At 36.3% G+C, this 20,869-nt stretch overlaps 1 protein-coding gene and 1 pseudogene across 2 annotated transcripts in view; both read right to left on the bottom strand.

The window, feature by feature from the left end:
* Positions 1–19,473, bottom strand: part of LOC309856985 (uncharacterized protein) — a gene marked incomplete at its 3' end in the record, with an annotated part of 174,771 nt that extends 155,298 nt beyond the window's left edge. The window contains exon 1 of the mRNA XM_082749921.1: positions 19,420–19,473. The remainder of the gene's footprint in view (positions 1–19,419) is intronic.
* LOC309856984 (small ribosomal subunit protein uS5 pseudogene) lies at positions 18,845–19,776 on the bottom strand (annotated as a pseudogene). Its single transcript has one exon. The product of its transcript is annotated as a small ribosomal subunit protein uS5 pseudogene (transcript).
* Between the last annotated feature and the right edge of the window lie 1,093 nt (positions 19,777–20,869).

Below are 20,869 nucleotides of genomic sequence, written 5' to 3' on the forward strand. Positions count from 1 at the left end.
AACTCATTCTGCTTTCTAACCTGAGGGTAATTTATTTAGGAGGAAGAGATCCGGAGTACCCAGGGATGGCCCTTAAGGTTTGTTGAGTGCGTGCGTGTGTGTGTGTTTGTGAGTGTGTATGTGGCATGCATGCCACTGCTGTTTGTGTTGTGGCTGACCCTGTCCTGGAGGCCAGTCATTTGCTGTAGCTCTCCTTTCCGGCCGTTTGTTGTTTTTAGGGTCCGGGTTGAATATGCAGAGGTTTACCTTGGTGGGCTCTGGTGTGCCTGTGAAAGGAGAAATTCGAGCAACTCAGCAGAACGCAGGCCTGCAGAATGCTGTGTTCAGAAGAGAACATGTGGTCAAAGCTTTCTTCTCGTCCCCTATGGGAGAGTCATTGTCCTTGGACTAAGCATCTTGGACTGAGGAAGGCAGTTTTCCAAGTATTCCACTGTCGGGATTTCAAGTTGGCTGGCTAGGCAGCCTATGTCCTCACATACCTGTCTTGGCCAGTAGCTTTGTCTTGATGCTGCTGTTGCGAGAGCCCAAAATTTATTATGTCCACATTGAGACATCTCCACGAACACTGCCTTTCACGGAATCACTCCCACTACTCACCATCTTCCCACTGCGTCACTTAGTATTGTCTCTCTCTGATCATTGTCTCCAGGCTGTCTGCTCCTGGTCGCTTGTTGGTGTCATATGCAGGAAAAAGATGGTGTTCCTTCAAGTTGATGTCTGCCAAGCCTGCTGATAGGAAAACTTCAGCCTTCAACACTTGTGTTGTCAAGTACTTGTGCCCTTCAGACCCTCTGCGTCTCACAGTCAACGGCACTGGGAAACAGGTTCCTTGTGGGTTCCCAGTGTGCCCTGCTCTCCTGTGCCTTGGTCCTTTTCATGGACTCCAGCCCTCTGATCCACGAACCAACCAAATCTCCCCTGAGCCATGTCTCCAACCTTCTCCCATCATCTCTGCAACTTCCGTTCTCTTTCGCTGTGGAGTTTATCTTGTAGGCTTCAGGTCAATTTCCACCCCAATGCAGTTGTTGTGTTCATCTTCCTGTTGCCTTCATAGCTGAAGACAAGCATGAGGTTATTAGACACTACTACCATCTCACTCTCCTCCATGTCACCGCAATTCGTACTGAGACATAAGCAAGAAGGAATTCTTCCACTTGTCTCTTATGGCAGTCTTGCGGAGAGCATTGGGCTTTGTCACATCTATCATTCTCAGAACGACATCAGACAGACGATTTCACTAACTCATGACACTCAAGAATCATACGAAAAAGAAAGGGTATTGGTACAAACAGTATGACTCTAATGAGAAATTCAAATGGTGCTGTTCTTTGGAAAGCAGTTTTGTGAGAACACGTGTTACTTGAAGAGGACAAGAGATGACATTCCTTGCAGGAGATTTCCTGAAACTGATGGAATGTGAGATTTCAAGGCATGTCAAATTGAATTGCTACCCACAAGAGACCGAATTCCATTCTCTCGTATTTTAATAATAATTGTGATGTGAAACACACACACACCACACAGCATTAACACATGCACATGCAAAATATGGGAAGGAAGCGAGGAATCGTACCAATGAAGCAACCCCAAGAAAATACCATATAGGTGAAAGGCAAATAGAATCCAAGTCAGAAGCCAACCGAAATGAGAAAGTGAACTATTACCTATCAATAATACATTCAGTATCAGGACTAAAGTCTCCCGTCAATACAAACAGTTTGTAAGAGTGGTTGAAATTCCAAATAAAAAAAAAAAAAGGTAGAAAACATCCATAAGAAAACAACAAATATTAAACTAGCTCGTCCTTCTGTTGACCATAGGAGATTTCCTTCGACTATAAAGATACTCATAGCTTGCAAGTGAAGAAACAGGGAAGACATAGGTTATGCTATTCCCAAGGAGAAGAGAGCCAAAGTGTTTGTGCATAAGTCAGCGAGAGTCATTTTATGCCTTCGAGAGACAAAAGATAAGCGGAAGTTGTTTTGTCTTGATGGAGCATCAAAACAACAGAAACCTGGAAGAATTGCCAACATATACACCACGAACAAGGGTGTATCTAAACGTTGGAAGGTATGAACACACAGGAAGGGAGATGGTAAATTTTATCCAATACTGTTGGCAATTATGATATCTACGTTAAGCACAGGACAGATCATCTGGATGGGAAGGTGCTAAGGAATAACAGACGTCCACATGGGCTCTCGAGACCACCTGAACTTTGGGGATCGATGAGAAAGATTGCGTCTCTGAGGACAATAAGATATGTTCTTCCCAGCAGCAGACCTAACTTTGTCTATCGCAGGTCATGAGCTCGAGTCCAAATCCAGTCGTAATTCATGGAAGAGAAGTCAAAACCTATCCTGTGCACTTATGATCACGAAGGTATGAAAACAGGAAGATATCACTTTCAAATTGGAAATACAGCCAGACACTAAAGTGGAAAACACAACACATTCACGAACTGCAATGAATGCAAGAAAGAAAATCCAAAGGAAAAGAAGAGCCATGAACGAAGGAATTCTAAGAAACTTAGAGGAGGATGCCAAAACATTTTATGGGGAAACCATATAGGGTTAAAAGCATGCATTTCCAAAATTTAAAAACACTGAAAAAGAAATCCCCCTATAAGGACGACTGAAGGAACAAGATGAAGAAAAACCGAACTCCAAAGTTAACAGAAAAATTGAAATCATACATGTGATTATCAAAATTAAGGAAATACAAACAAACCAATAGGAAATGAATCAGGAGACCTCACACTTCAGTTTTCACAACACGAACAAACCACAGAAGCCATTACTGGGATAAAACAGGGAGACAAGCACACAGCTGCAAGTATGAAACCACATGACAACTCGGAGAAAGGAAAAAAGAAAAACCGAAGAGGCACATCCACACATTTATGCTAGCAAATCCAAGAACTGAGAGAAAAGGATAAATTCGCAGACACATAGGAACATCCAAGTTAGGTCAGTAATCCTACAAAATCTCAGCTCTAGTAGTGACGGAACCATTTGAAGCAGTAATCCAACCCCAGCCAACACACAGAAGGCCAGGTCAAGACATTTTCTTGAGCCACTCCTCTAGGTATTTAGTGAAGGCATTGTGATGTCCTCTCATCAAATCCAGAGATGGAAGAGGTGGGTAAGCTCTAATTCACAAGGATAAAGACCCAATTCAAAAAAGGACATTTTAGGAAACCAATTCCATGTCATTTCAATAAAGGAAAGACAATAAACAATATAATTCTTTCCTTTTCTCCTGTGACTGCCTTTGGTTTAGAGAGGGCCATAATGTTTTCCTCTGAAATTATGTTGTTCTTGTTGCTGTTCTGTGGAGAAAGCCTGCCTATCATCCATCATCCGTTTTTGACAGAGTATTCAGGGATGCTTTAGTTGCATGTACGTCCAGTGCTCCTCTTAATATATTCCACAACTCCTGACTACCCATTAAGCAGTTCTCTTTTTGGTAAACCTCAGCTGGATTCTCAGAGTCCTGAGTCACTCCTGGTGGGTCTCCTTCTCTGACTTCTTGCCCGTCAGTATTCCCTTCCTTTTCCATTTCCCAACAGCAGGGCATGGGACATTCATGTCAAGGCAAGGTCCAGGGGTTCATTCACTTCGACGGCAGAGGAATACTGTGGTGCCGAAATGGACCCAAACTTCCTGATCCACTAGTCCTTGCAAAGGCATTGCGGCTCACTCCAAAAGTCTGCTCGAATGGGCCTTGCAAGCCGTCGGTATAGGCCGTCCCTTTCCTTCTGACTAAAGAGACTTGGTCCACATGTCTATACCCGTTACCACAACAAGTACAGTTAACTAATAATGACAACAGTTTCGGTCCAGGCCTCTTCAATGAGAGTTAGCTCTGATGCAGAAGGTCACTCCCTCGAAGTCTTTGCAAAGGTATTTAAGGGAAAGCCAGGTAGACAGAGGCCTCATCCCTTAGCCGTGTGTTTCAGAACACTAGGAGACTAGGCCCCAGACAGCACCATATATCGATGCCATCACCTTTTACCTCGGAAAGGGACTTTCCGTACCTTAGTCATCACAGACGCATAGGCGAAAGACGCTGACAAAGTACGCTCTCACCCACAGGATGAGAAAACCCACGGAGAGCTATTCATACCTGCGAGGCCTCACCTTTTCTTGAAATATCTAGAAATTGTAGTGGAAAAGGACACCTTGCCATCTCCGGGGATATGTTGGCCTAAAGGAAGGTATACTGAATGTCATTTTCCTTCCTCTATGTCTCCAGAAAGGGGAAGTTGGACATTAAACCACAAGACATCCTGAGTTCTTGATCAGGTTCAGAGGGCTCTTGTTCTGTCCTTCCCGGAGCTTCCTACTTAAAGCCATAGGACACCAAGGTCATGGGAGAGGGACAGCTGCTTCAGTGAAGCCAGCATCTGTGATGTCACAAAGCTTTGAGGTCATAGCAACCACTCCTCATCAACCCAGGCCTGATCACTACACTTGACTGGAGTAGTCATGGGTGGGCCAAGAGGACCCCAGGCCGTCCCAAACCTCTGGAGCTGCCTGGGTCTCTCACCAAGGCAGTTTGCGAAGCGAGTCGGTGTCACCTTCTCCATGGCCCAATTCATAGAGGAAAAAGGGATATTTTTCAAAATAAAAATTAGCGTATTTTTCAGAATATGATATAGTGTTATTCACTGAACTGAGGGAACAAATGTCAAAGTCTAACACAGTTTACAGAATGTTTTAACATAAATTGAAATTTAAATCTGACCAAATTTCACAGTTTTAAGTAAAATGATAGCACTTTATATCCTTGAAAAGTGGTAAGTGACCCAAAACATGGCTTAGAAAAACAAATTTAACACTACACTAGTCTGAGATGGTTAAGTTATGGTACAACTTGCCATTGTGTATCATCAAATGATATATATTTTCTTTTGGGCTTGTCATTATATTTTATTTTAGCCATTCTGGTAAGTGTGTAGTGATATCTCAGTGTCATTTTAATTGCATTTCCTTGATGTCTAATTATGTCAAAATATATTACTTTGATGTTTAATGCTCTGAGCTTTCTCAGTTCAAGACCATGAAGCCACTTAGGAAAAATACAGTTGCAGAGGCACTCATAGACCAACTCTTATTTCGAAATAAGAAGAAACATTACTACCCATTCCAACAAAAAATAGATTTGTTATGCAGCAGGGATTTTATAAATTACCTACACAACTTATATAGTAAGATGAAATGGGACAGGCGGCTTCTTGCAGCTATATACAACATCATTTTAATTTCAATTTTCAGTATAATTTTTCCAAGGTATACACAGAATGTATATTTAATGTAAATTGTGAACATTTTAAACTCTGTATATGGAAATTAGTCAATTTTAAGTTTATAACAATCAAAATTAACGGAAGTTTATTTTAAATTAGTTAGCTTTCTCTGCATTGCAAGACAGAATAATAAAGAATTGGTAAGAAAAAAGTAATCTCTGTAAAATTACCGGGGGTGCATTATAAAGTGTTCGGTAACCGATCAAACTCATAATTTGGATTGAATGGCAAGTGATTTTTAAAATCTGGAACTCATTGTCAATTTTTTTTCTTCATTGTGTCTTAATAAATTACTATGTTCATTTGCATGGAAGTGAAGAAAAATGCATGACATTTCATCTCAACACTAACACCTTTAACTGGCAACTCTGAATGTACTTTACAGCAGTGTAACAAAGTAAAGATCAATGATGTTTCATGAAATATTTGTTATAATTCTCAAGGAGATAGGGAGTTTGTGCAAAAATGCAAATCACTTTGCGACTAAACACATTGTTTATTTCAGCTAATTTTAAGAAAATATGCTGAGAATCTCTCAAAAAAGGAAGCAATGATTTAGGTTTGCCTTCAAACTCCTTATCTAATCCTGAACCAACAGCACATAGTTCAAAGAGCAACTAATTTGAGTAGCTCCAATTTACACATTTCCTAACAATGCTTAATTTAGTGGAATTTCTGTCCAATTATGGTAATTTGATGTAATGAAAGACAAAAGTTCAAAAAGATCATCCTTAATTTATATAGATGCCAAACTCTGCATTTTCTGAATGACGCCCAGGAACGTATTTTCAAAAACAAACAAACAATGCCAGAACCACTATTAGGTCATCTCTAGGCAGAAAGTGACTCAGAGCTTACATTACTCTCTCCCTGAAAGTATACTGTAGGCACTGAAACTACTACCCTGAGTCTGTGCTATCAAATTCCTTAAGTTAGAAAGTTTTAAAACCCGTCTGTGTGGGAGTATTTCATTTACAGATAGAGATTTGGTTGTTTATACATTTTCATACTTGATTTTTAGGATGTAATAACTATGTTTTAAAATTCATGGTGGTTTTGAATACTGTTGGATAATTGAGCTAAAATGGTATATCCATTCCTCCTAGGAAACAGAAATTATAGAAAGGTAGTGCTTTTCAAATCTGACATCTTTGAGTCATTGCAGTTTCATATAAATGCAATAGGAAAAGTGTCATTCATGTTTATGATATTTTCTATAAATAAATTAGAATGTACTGGAGGCCTGATATAAAGTGGGATGCCTAAACTTCAGTAAGATCTTGTTTTCAATTCAAAATAAATTTTATTTTTTATTTTTTTATAATGTCCCTCAATTTCAGATAAGCACCCCCGTAAGGTCCACTCTGTTTTTTTTTTAAGAATTTATTTATTTTATTTGACAGATAGAGATCACAAGTAGGCAGAGAGGCAGGCAGAAAGAGAGGAGGAAGCAGGCTCCCTGCTAGGCAAAGAGCCCGATGCGGGGCTCGATCCCAGGACCCTGGGATCATGACCTGAGCCAAAGGCAGAGGCTTTAACCCACTGAGCCACCCAGGCGCCCCCAAAATAAATTTTAAATTGAATTATGCACCTCTAAGTTCAGAGACAATAAACATCAACCAACACAATTAATAAGTTCTATTTCTTAAAATTTCGGGAACATTGATAGTCTCATCTCCTGGAAGAACAACAGCTAAAATTTTTGGTCATGGATTCTTGCTAAAATATCACTTTCCCAAAGAAAATTAATGTTATGAATTTTTATTGATTGTTATTGATCATGAAGAATATAACAACCACGATAAAAAGAGTAGGAAAAACATGATATCTCATCTGTAAGGGCATGTGGAAAGTAGGAAATGCTAATAAAAATAACTACCATTATTTCCTAAGTTAACATAATATAACAGAACAAAAATATTTCAAAACAATGTTTTCTTTTTTTTTTAAGATTTTATTTATTTATTTGACAGAGAGAGATCACAAGTAGGCAGAGAGGCAGGCAGAAAGAGAGGAGGAAGCAGGCACCCTGCTGAGCAGAGAGCCCAATGTGGGACTCGATCCAAGGACTCTGAGATTATGACCTGAGCCGAAGGCAGCGGCTTAACCCACTGAGCCACCCAGGCACCCCCATAACAATATTTTCTAGGCTCATTCTGATAACTCTTTTCTACATTCAAATTTAAAGGTTGAGGCATGTGATATATATTACACAAAAAACATCCCAAGGAATTCGTTAAAAAAAAAACTCTTAATAAAGAACAAATCCAAAGGAATTTCTTTTCTAATTTAATTAACAAATTATGAATCGACTTACCTATTTAATACAGCGTATCAGGCACCAATAATATTTTTTAATCGTCACACCTGATGCAATAGTTACCATCTTTCAGACATACTGATCACGAACAAGCAAATAAACAAGAGCACCGTAGCTTAAGATCTACCTGCATAAATATAGGCTACTTCAGACAATCTCTTCACCACAACATAGAAATGAATAGAAATCATACATGCTCTGTATGGACATACAGATGAGATAGAAGGGGATGGATGTTAATATATGCAGAATCTTTATTAATTACATTGTAAACCATAATATGGAAAAACAGAATACAATTTTAGAAATACCCAGGTCACCATCATTGTTTTATTTTTATATGTGTAGATAAGGAGTTTAATAAACAATCCATGACTATTCAACTCCTTATATTTTGAAAATTTTAGTAAAAGTAACAAACCTAGCACCTAGAAAATTATACTTATCTGCAACATACAGCTTTGCCAGCATGGTAGAGGAAAAGCAAAACAAAATAAGTAAGAAAAGTTTAACATTTCACAAGAGATTTGCTTTTATTTTTTATTTATTATTTTTTATTTTTCATTAATTATTTACTTCTATTTTCTACTTTATTTTAATGAAAATGTCATGACCATAACATAAGAGCAGAATAAAACCAACATGAGAAATTATTTTTTCATAAGTTAAAATAAACTAGCTTGGTGATTAATTCAAAATTATATTACAAACTTCAGTGTTCTTGAAGTAAGTATCACTGCATAAACAAATGAGTCAGGAGTCATAAACTAATGATGATTCTAAATGTTATTTAGAGAGACATTCTGTTCTTAATATATTTCAAATATTCTACACAAGACAAAGTGGATCCAAGTAATCTGTAGGCAAAATAAGATTTTAGAGAAGTATATATTTCCAACAGTATTTATAAAATATTACCTTTATGTAAGGCATCATCCTGGACTTTGTGGAAAACACACAAAGGAGTAAGAAGTGGCCCTTCAAGAAACATATACAATATCAAGGTTTAACATGAAGCAGCATGTCTTCTCTAAGTAAAAAAAAAAAAAAACATTGTACCAACTGACTTTACTGAAACTTTATATTTATTGCTCTCATTTTAGGTCATAGTGTCCTTCTGCATGCAGGCTGCTATAACGGACATGATATAGACTTAATAGCTTATAAAGAACAGGAATTTATTTCTCACAGTTCTAGAACGGAGAAGTTCAAGATTAAGGAATGGGCAGATCCAGGGAGAGCCCACTTCCTCATAGATGGCTATCTTCTCACTGTAAACGTACATGATGAATGAATCAAGAGAACTCACTGGGGTCTCCTTTAAAAGGACTGTAATCCCACTTATGACCTAATCACCTCCCAAAGGCCCCTAAGTTTTAATACTATCACTTCCAGAGTTAGATTCCATAATATGATTTTGGGAGACATAAACATTCACACCATAGTATATATAAACAAAAAAAGACACAAAAACAACAAACAAAAAAATTATTTTAACTACCTATTATTTTCAACTACATAAACTTTTAATTTGTTTCTATATAATATTAAATAACTCATTTGAGTTATTCACTTATATCCAATGCATCTGAGTGCAATTAAATTTGCTTACCCAGCATATCCAGAAGCATATTTCTTCAGACTATCTCATTCCCCACCTTACAGGATTTACCACAATTAGAAGACATGGGATAGAGGATAGATAGATAGATGTATACATAAACACACTTGTACATACCCATATGCATATTTTTTCCTGTTAATGATACTCATGCAAATAAAATTTAAGCTCAAGGAAACCTGTCTTGTGTGTTACTTAATATCCAGTTTTTAGTCAACATCCAAAAACAAATAATCCAATAAAACCATGGATAGAAGACATGAACAAGTGTTTCCCCAAAGAACACATTCAAATGTTCAGTAGATACATGATGTGGTATATATGTTCAATGGAATACTATGCAGCCATCAAAAAAAATGAAATCCTGCTATTTGTGATGACGTGGATGGAACTAGAGGGTATTATGCTTGGCGAAATAAATCAATCTGAGAAAGACAACTATCATATGATCTCCCTGATATGATGAAGTGGAGATGCAACATAGGCAGTTTCGGGCATACGAAAAGAAAAATGAAAAAAGATGGTATTAGGAGGGAGACAAACCATAAAAGACTGAATCTCACAAAACAGACTGAGGGTTGCTGGGGGGAGGTGCGTTGGGAGAGGATGGTGGGGGTATGGACATTGGAGAGGGCAGGTGCTATGGTGAGTGATGGTGAGTGCTGTGAAATGTGTAAACCTGGTGATTCACAGACCTGTACCCCTAGGGATAAAAACACATTATATAAAAAATTTTAAAAAATAATTTAAAAAACCCATTAAAGAAAAAACACAGATTGCAAGCCCCGAGCTAATCTCATATTCAATCAAAACTTTTGAAAGTTTTCCCCTTAAAGATCAGAAGAAAGACAAGTGTGTCCATTTTCACTACTCTCATTTGACACAGTAGTGGATGTCCTAGCCAGAGAAACAAGGAACACATAGAAATAAGAGACTCCAAAAAAAAAAAAAAAAAGGAAGAAGTAAAATTTTCTTTTTTTGGATAACATGAACTTACATGTTAAAAAATCCTAAAAAATTCACAAAAAATTTGAATAAACAAATTTAGTAAAATTACCAAATACAAGATCAATATATAAAAGAAAAGAATTTTGTTTTGTTTCTTTTTTTTTTTATGGACTGCTTCCCAGTTTGTCATGTCATCCTTGTTCAGTGATCACGCTAATCTTCTCTGCACCATTCCAATTTTAGTATATGTGCTGCCAAAGTAAGCACAAGACAGGAGCATTTTAACATTCTAATGATGAACTATCTGAAAAAATAAAGAAAACAATCTAATTCACAATAGCATCAAAAATAATAAAATACTTAGGAATAGATTTAACTAAGAAGATGAAAGATCTGTACTCCATAAACTATGACATTGATAAAGAAATTGAAGGTGACAGAAATGGAAAGATAGCTCATATTTATGAATGGTAAGAATTAACATTGTTAAAATGTCCATACTACCGTAAACCATCTGTAAATCCAATTCCTATCAAAAATCCAATGTTAGGGGCGCCTGGGTGGCTCAGTGGGTTAAGCCGCTGCCTTCAGCTCTGGCCATGATCCCAGGGTCCTGGGATCAAGCCACGCATCAGGCTCTCTGCTCAGCAGGAAGCCTGCTTCCTCTTCTCTCTCTGCCTGCCTCTCTGCCTGCTTGTCATCTCTCTCTGTCAAATAAATAAATTAAAAATCTTAAAAAAAACCCCAATATTATTGTTTTACAGAAGTAAGTAAAGAATCCTAAAGTTTATATGAGACCATGAAAGACAACAAATAATCAAAGCAGTTCTGAGAAAGAATGAAGAAGGGAGATTACACTTCTTGATTTGAAACTATACTACAAAGCCCTCATGCTCAAAACAATAAAGTATACTGGCATAAAAACAGACCAATAAACAAGTAGAACAGAATTGAGAGTCCAGAAATAAATCCTTTCATACAGTCACCTAATATTTGACAGGGGCCAACATATGTAATGGGGAAAGATAGTCTGTTCAATAAATGATATTTAAAACTGAATAGTCACATAAACAGTATGAAAAGGGAACCTTATATCACTCATAAGTCTGAACTTGAAATAGATTAAAGACTTAAAGGTGATGCATGAAACTAAATTTCCTAAAGGAAAACATAGGAAAAATTCTCCTTGACATTGGTCTTGCCAATAGTTTTTTGGATACCAGACCAAAAACACAAGCAAAAAAAGCAAAAATAAATAAATGGTATTACATCAAACTAACGTTTCTGCATTGCCAAAAAAAGGGAGAGAGAATGAAAACACAATCCACAGAATGTAAGAAAATACTTACGAATCTTATATCTGAAAAGAGGTTAATAACCAACAGATACAAATAGAAAAAAATATATGATTAAAAAAATAGCAAAAGGATCTCAATAGACTTTTTTTTCAAAAAAGTTATATAAATGACCAACAGGAGCATTAAAAAGTGCTCAACGTAAAAATCTCAGGGCAAAGTCCTTATGTTGTTGTTGTTGTTGTTTACCTCTGAAAAACACAGCAAGATATTAGAATATATACTACCAAAAAATTGAAACTAACCAATTTTGGTAAATATTGGGGAAAACGGGGAACTTATGCACTGTAATAGGGATATAAATTTGTATGGAAAACAGTATGGAGATTATTCATATTATTAAAAGTAAAATTACCATATGATTCAGTAATCCCACTTCTAGGTATCTATCTAAAGAAAACGAAGTTCACTGTTCAAAGACATATCTGCACTCTTATGTTTATTATAAAATTATTAACTCTAAGCAAGAGATGGAAATAACTTCAGTATCCATTAATGGATGAATGAGTAAAATAAGTATGGTAAATATATACTACGGAATACTACTTAACCATGAAAAATTAAGAAATACTGCCATTTACAACAGCATGGATGGATCTTGAAGGTATTATTCTAAGTGAAATATTTCAAAGATTTTATATATTTTTTAAATTTATGTATTATGATATCCCTTACATACAGAATCTGAGGAAAAGGAAAACTAATGGAAACTTAGAGTTGAGTTGACAAGGGGTGAACCTGGGGTGGAGTAAGATGGTCAAAGGGTGCAAACTTGCAACTATAATATGAAAAAGTTCTGGGGATCTAATGTACAGCATGATGATCATAGTTAATAAGATATACATACTTTTTTTTATTGTGCTTCCCTTTAATAAACTTTGCATATATCACATTCTTACAAGTTGAAAGTTTATAGCAATCTTGTATAAAAGAGGTCTGCTGCCACCATTTTTCTAACAACATTTGTTCATTTTGTGTCTCTTTGTCACATGTTGGTAATTCTTGCAATATATCAAGTTTTTTCATTATTATTGTATTTGTTATGGTGATCTGTGATCAGTAATTATGACCCACTGAAAACTCAGAACTAGTGTACTTAAGGTATATACATTGATTTTCTTTAAAAACATAATGCTTTTGAACAGTGCAGTATAGTTTTTATTTTTTATATGCACTGGGAAACATAATTTTTTATATGCACTGGGAAACCAAAAAATATAATAATTTGACTTAGTTTATTGAGATAATCACTTTATTGAGGCAGTCTGGAACAAAACCCACAAGACCTCTGAAGTTTATCTCTACTATACTATATACATAAAAGTTGCTAAGAGAGTAGATCTTAAAATTCCTTATGATACATGCATAAAAAACAGTGGCAACTATACGAGATAGTAGATGTATTAACATTTTTGTGTAGATTATATTGCAATAAAGATGTATACCAATTTATCAAATTGTACAAAATTTACACAATGTTAAAAGTTTGCAATGTTATAAGAAATCATTTCTTAAATTTACAAATATGTCGATTTTTTTCAATAAAGCTGGAAAAAACTTTTTGTAGAATTAATCTATTTTTCAAAAAAGGAAGTAAGGCAGTAGAAACTGCAACTAACTCTGAAATAATAGAATATAAAATCCATTTTTGGTATATACACTGTGACAAAAACTATTACTTAGTTTACAATGGAGGAGTACTTATGAAGCATGAAGGATGGTCTATAAAAAAGGCTGAAAGAGCTCAGTTTTAAGGTTTAAATTTAAAATCTTCTTTTGAAATACTAAACTGACCACCCAGTGTTCCAAACATCAATGTCTTAACTGCATGAATTTATTTCATACAACTCTATAATCTAGTTTCATAAGAAAGCAGCATGCAAAGTTTGAATAAGACAGACTTGCTTAAGTTTCTTTATGTTCAACAGTAAAGGATACCTCCTTAAAAACAAATAGAAGAAAAATCAGCATATTTATTATGATAATTATTATTCATAAGGAGATTCATATTGAATTAGGGAATATATATCCTCAGAGGGGGTAAAGTAAAATGAAATTTATGTTGGTAAATGTGTCTAATAATAGTCAATACAATGCCTCAATATAAATGAATATTACCATTTTGAACAATTTAATTACTATTACTAGAATTATTATAAGTATAAAAATAGCTATCATTTTAGCATGGAATATGAGACTCTCATGCTCCATGCTTCATCACATCCACACAACAACGCTGCATAATAAGTATTATCATCACCATTTCATGGGTGAAAAAACTGAGGCTAACACATTTAGATAACTGGTTTATGATTACATGGGTAGCAAAAATGCATCACACTAATTTAGGCTTTATGATTTCAGAATTGTACTCTTTCCACTGCACATTCTATTACTCTGTAAATACTTGGCCTGTTTTCATTTGGTTCTTTAATTTTATTCATGTGGTGATGGCTTAAAGCTTCCTTTAAAGGAAGCTTAAAAATTTCATTTAACCAAAAGCTCCCAAGAATTAAAAATGCCACGGATCTAATGTAGACATGGATATCATTAGTTAATGGGTAACTATATATTTTCCACCCTAGTGAGATAACAATCAGAGTATTTTTCTAAGTTTTAGTCTCTCAGTGTTAAAAAGGACTTTGTTAAAATAGAAATATTTAGACAAAGGTGATCAAAAGTCTGAATCAGGTCACCTTAAGGTAAATATTAGGAACCTGAGGAAACAAATGGAGATTTGAACACTGAGCTATGATATAATGAATGGTTTCAAGTATTTAGTAGAGTATAGAAAAGCCCTTTAAAGCCTGGTCTTAGCCTAGCATTGCAGCTTCTGGGATATCTGTCTATCTATCATCTATCTATCTAGATATAAATTTGAAAACTTTTTTAACTTAAAGATTTTGAGAAATAGAACATAATCAGCACCATAGAAGATCTGTTTCTGATAACAACCTAGCCCCTCCTCCCAGTTTGTTAATATTCTCTCTTATTTAATGTAACATTGTGCAAATAGACCACTACTGAACTGCCGTTATGAATGAAATAGCTATAATCATCTGTTTGCATATCCTGGTGAAAATATTCATTTAGTTCCATGTTGTATTTCTAGGAATGGACCAAATTTTTATTTTTATTTTTAAGTTTTCTAAATATTGTCCAACTTACCTCAAATGTTTTTATTATGGGCACTTTCATTCTTTCACATTCTTGCAAGGCAATTTTACTGTTGCCCAATATGGTAAGTGTGTAATAGTATGTCATTTTAGGTTTTAATTTATTTTTAATTTAATTTAATTTAATTCCAGATTCATAATAAAGATAAACAGTTTTTATATATGAGTGGCCATTTGGATTACCCTTTCTGTAAAGTACATGCTCAAATCTTTTGATATCTTAACACTGTGTCATACTGACTTCTTTAATAGTAGATTTTCTGAATGAACTTTTAGCTGTGTAGGTCTTCTCTATTTTATTTTGAACTTGTTTTCATTTCAAAATCTTTATATTTATTTTCATAATCTGCTTTTATTTTGCTTTGTCTATTATCTATCTATCTATCTATCTATCTATTTATTTGCAAGCAAGAGAGAGTGAGCAAGTGAGAGTGCAGGGAGGGATAGAAAAAGAAGGGAAAAGAATCTTAAGCAGGCTCCAGGCTCAGCACAGAGCCCAACTCTGGGCTCTATTTCACAACCATGACATCATGACCTGAGCCAAATTGAAAGAGATAAAATAAAATTAAGGTGTTAAAAAAAAAGGAAAAAGAATTGGAGGTTTAATTAAGTGAGCCACCCAGGCACCCCTGTGGTATCTTAAATTAGCTGTCATATCTTTAAAGTTCTAGAGTATCCATTTGGTTCATTTATAAAACCTTTCTCAATATCATTTTTAGTGTCAGTTTTTTGTTCAATTTGCTTCCCCTTTCATTTCTTTGAGCAGAGTAATCAAGCCATTTTACAATCTTTATTGATCATTTTAACATCATACTTAATCCCATTTTGTCTATCAAATCTTGTTAATGGTTTTTCTTTGTGTGCTTTGTTACATTTTGCTATGTTCAAGACATTATATTTGAAACTCTTATTGAGTAGGGATAATTAAGAGCTATAATAACGGTATGGTCCTCCTTGGTAGGATTTTCTCTTATATCTGAGACTCTACAAGACAATCATACTCCAAATTCAGTGATTGGCTTTCTCAGTTTACACAGAAGGCAAGGTAGGCTATAGTCTTATTTCTGCTTCTCCTTGTGCTTTGTGGATCTCAAGTTAAATTTGGGTTGTACCAAAGTCCTCAAATTTGATTGCTGCTGGATTTGTTTCTCTAGTATCAAGAGTCTATTAACAACACAGCTCAGTGTGTTTTAGCAGTTTCAAATGCTCTCATAGCTAAAATGGCTTCAGGGCATATATCTCTAGGCTCTCATTGTATTTCGTATTTTGGCCCAGTAATCCCTCACTTATTTTTATAATCATTCTGATATTTTTAACTTTAAAAGCTATTTTGTCTGGATTTTTAGTTGTCTTAAGTAGGAGTTTTTAGATCACCATTACTAGAAGCAACAACAAATATACATGAAAATATCTGCAGTAGTTTATCACATCTTTATGGCTTTGAACTTCCATAAGCTGAGGCATCCTTCTCTAATCACTTAGGCAAACTCCAATTTACCCTTTAATACAACCCAAGAATTGCTTCATTTAAGAACATGTTCAGGGATGACTCTTCCCCACTGTTCTTACCAACATTCCCACACACTCTTTGCTACCCACACCTTGTTTATGAACTTTCGTTAGGTATATCAGCGTGACCAGAATTTTGCTCTATTGTATTTTTGTCCTTTAGAGCTTTAATTAAATATGAATTCCATAGAAAGTCTGTCCCTTTTCTTTCAAACCTGGGTTAGTTATTTCTTCTCATTCTTTGTCAGAAGTTACTTTATTAGAGAAACTTATAGCTCTATTGTGACTTTGGAGCCTTTACAGTTTTTCGACTGGAAAAATCACCCATCCCTGAGATTTTTACGCAGCTTCCTAGCTGATATTATTCAGAAATCTGTTCAAAACAGACTTTTTCAGGGAGGCCCTTTCGGACCACTCAGTTAAAAAACCTCTTCTCAATCACTGCTCTTTTTAAAATGTGCTTATTTAGTTCAAATATGCATCTCTATTAAAGAAAAAGCAGTACGATTTTTTTTTTAAGTTGGCTTACCTATTATCTATCTCTCCCATTAAAATGATTCCTCTGGCCTGGGGTTTTGTTGTGCTCATTTTAGGCCAGGCACTCAATAAATTGTCTCTGAATGATTGAATTGTTTGACTCCCTTGCTAGATTCTCAACTTCATGAGGCCAAGGATTGTTCTATTCAGTCCTTCTTTATCCTCAATGTCTGTTATATTGCAGTCACTTACGTGACTAATGGGAAAAATCACAGAAAGAAAGAGTTAAAACTACAGAAAAACCCTGTAGGTTCAATAACACAAAGCTTTCTAAAATTATTTAGCCCAGGAATTGAATACTGGCTGCACTTTTGATTTTTTTTAAATGGTATTGAATTTAATTTAAATGGAAATACTGGAATGGTAGAATAATAAAAAAATTATAAAAGCAACTTGCTCCTTAAAGTAAGAATTATATAGGGCATCTCTTCTAGAAGCAAAATTTTCAAATGTCAAACATCTGAAAGCATAGAAGGAGAAGTAAGAGTGTGAATTGTACTTCAATGCTCTTTTCTTTATATTCAGCAAGCAGCTTCATTCACACACCTTTCCAATTTTTTCAACTCTTTTGACAAAGCCTTCAGAGGAGTTACTGCTGATGACAACCATCACAGCCTAACAGGAGAAATTTTATAAAGAAAAACAATAGCATGTTTTTCCCAAATTGTTAAGGATATGGTGAAGCTCTGTCGGATTCAAAGGAGGAATGTGCAATTCCATGCTATATATAATAATAACTTGTTTTAATAGTGGCTTTGCAATTTTTCAGATATATCCATTTACTGAAACCACTATCAAATAAACAAAAACAAACAAATGAACAGGGGTTCGAGACAGAAATTATCTAATCTAAAAATAGCACATGTTCACAGAATACACAACACATATCCCAAGTACTACTATAGGCTTCAAGTAATAGTCAAAACAATAGTAAAAATGATTCAGACCACACCAGTCAAATCATAAATGGGACCTTAACTGTAAATCCTTATCTTTAGATCAAAGCGGGTAATTGGGGGCTGAAGATACATTATAGAACTAATATGTTATAGAACTCCTCTGAAATGAGTCATTTATTCCATCACTTTTCCTGCACAGCTGCTGACCCATGTTTTGGTTCCTGGAAATAGCTGCTACCCTGTCATACTTCTTAAAAGCACATATATTGATAACTCTACTCATTCCTCCATTCCTCTGTGACTGTCACTGTGTTAAAATGTGGAGTCAGCTGACTCACTTGTGATGGTAATAAAGTAGATGAGTTTGCAAAGTATTTTGTTATTTCTAAAAATGCAAAAACCAAATTACATTGAAATCATAAGGGGTGTTTCAGGGAGAGCTGTAGGATGTGGTTTCTTGTGTAATCCACAGAGATTAGCTCCAACACATATTTAAACTCTCCTCTAGGAGCAACCTTAGTGGTAAAGCAAGAAGATAAACAGATGTAAACACACCCTGGCACAAAATTATCACTTATGTTTGGCTTCCTAGTCTCCTCGTGTTACTTATTTATCTTAACTTCTCTCTGAAATCAGGGAACACAGAATCTCAATCAGTAGACATTTTTCTACTGAATTACCCAATAGTCTGATCATTCCCCCAGACTTTTTTAAATTATTTCACTCATAATCCCAAATCTGCTTTGCTTCCTCATCTTAGTACACTGTAATTTGATTTCAAAATGAGGACAGTTGTCAGTAATGCCACATTCATTCATCTATTTTACAATTCCATGTGCTTATAACTATGAAGATATGTTAATAACATCCATTCCAATAAGCCACCCTAAATTTATTATCATGAAACAAGACCTCAAGAAAGAGAATTCAAAATCATCCATGTATTTGCAACTTATTGCAATAAAGCCTTTATCAATAGACTTCCCTGTGCACATGGTGGTCAAATTGCTGGTGAAAACCAGCCAGATCTATTACAAGCTTTCTCATGGCTTCTAGGTAACCCAAGTGAGCCTTTATTGATACTGGGAAGGGATAAAGCAGGGAAGGGATAAACAGTGCTATAAGATTTGGCTAGACAAAAGTAATGACTCTCATTACAAAGTGAGTATTTTTTTTTCAAGCTTTAGTTCAGTTTATTTTTCTTGTATAAAACTATGTAGTAGCCACAGCTGGAGCCTGGGTCCTCTGAACAGAGACTCTGGTGTGGGTCTTCACAAGATGGTCCGTGAACTCCTGATAGGGAGACTTGGTGAACACAGTCTCCTTCCAGAGATCAGGGGTGAGATAGCTGTAGGTCTTGGAGATGGCATCGAAAGTAGCCTTGGCAAAGTTCCCTAGGGTGGCAGTGCAGCCCCTGGCCGAGGTGTAGCAGTCGTCAATACCAGCCATCATCAGCAGTTTCTTGGGCACAGGGGCCGAGACAATGCCAGTGCCTCTGGGGGCGGGGATGAGACGCACCAGCACAGAGCCACAGCGGCCAGTCACCTTGCAAGGGACAGTGTGGGGCTTGCCGATCTTGTTCCCCCAGTAGCCTCGCCGCACAGGGACAATGGAAAGCTTCGCCAGAATGATGGCTCCACGGATGGCAGTGGCTACCTCCTTGGAACACTTGACACCCAAACCGACGTGTCCATTGTAATCTCCGATGGCGACAAATGCTTTGAACCTGGTCCGCTGGCCCACGCGCGTCTGCTTCTGCACAGGCATGATCTTCAAAACCTCGTCTTTGAGGGAGGCTCCCAGGAAGAAGTCGATGATCTCAGATTCCTTGATGGGCAGGGAGAAGAGATAGATCTCCTCCAGGGATTTGATCTTCTTGTCTTTGACCAGGCGGCCCAGCTTGGTGACGGGGATCCACTCCTTGTCCGCGGCCTTGCCCCCGCGAGCTCCGCGGCCTCGGCCCCGGCCCCGACCACGGCCCCGGCCCCGGCCCCGGCCCCGGATGCCGCTGCCGAAGCCACCGCGGAAACCGCCGCGGCCTCCCATTCCAGGGCCCCCGGGCCCTCCGGGCCCTCCGGCAGCACCGGCGTCATCTGCCATTTGGTGTTCTCTCGGAGAGGAAACAAAGTGAGTATTTTAAAGCAAAAGAGCCTGTTGGGAATATTGTTTTATAAAATAGTGGTTTTTTTTATTAACTTTTTAAAATTCAATTAGGTAACATATAGTGTACCAATAGTTTCAAATGTAGATTTCAGTTATTCATCCATAGCATATAATAGCTAATGCTCAGTACTTACTGTTATAGCTTCTTGAAAGCAGAATTTTAACCCACTGAGCCACCCAGGCGCCCTTGAAAGCAGAATTTTAGATCACATTTTCTGATTACTTCCATGTCGTACAACACTTTCCTGCTAGCAACCTTCAAAACATACTGTTTGTTAGAGGAATTTCTTTAATAATAAATAAATAGGAATTCATTTAAATTTATAAATATATAAAATAAATAGGAATTTATTTAAATTTATTTAAATATTACACACTGTTTCATTGTTCATAAATAAGGTGATGATATTATAGCCATTAGTTGGTAGCACTGATATATCACTATCTTTTTACTTCTCAGTGCATTCTCTTTACACAAATAGATATATATTTTAAAAAATGTGAATCTGTGGCAAACTTGTAAAAAAACCCTATACAGTAAAGTTTATCATTTTAAGTAATCTCAATTATCTTCCTCAATTGTGATAGTATATCCTTCTATCTAGGCCAGATATTGTATGAGGGATTTGAAGAGACATACTTTTCTAAATTTCACTTTTCTCATCTGCAAAATGCTTATCATGATCCTACAAAAAAATACACTTATAATTTTTTGATGAAAATTTATTTAATTATTATAAGATTTTATTTCTTTATCAGAGAGAGTGGGCGAGAGAGCAAGCACAGGCAGACAGAATGGCAGGCAGAGGTAGAGGGAGAAGCAGGCTCCGGCCGAGCAAGGAGCCAGATGCGGGACTCGATCCCAGGATGCTGGGATCATGACCTGAGCCAAAGGCAGCTGCTTAACCAACTGAGCCACCCAGGCGTCCCTTTTGATGAAAATTTAATCTGTATAAACAATATATTTGTTGTAATGCGTGGTTCATGGAAAACATCTTTTTTAATTATAAGCAGTATTAGAAATTAAGTA

Source organism: Mustela nivalis (assembly GCF_964662115.1).
Source record: "Mustela nivalis genome assembly, contig: HAP1_SCAFFOLD_68, whole genome shotgun sequence".
In the NCBI taxonomy this organism is placed as follows: Eukaryota; Metazoa; Chordata; class Mammalia; order Carnivora; family Mustelidae; genus Mustela; species Mustela nivalis.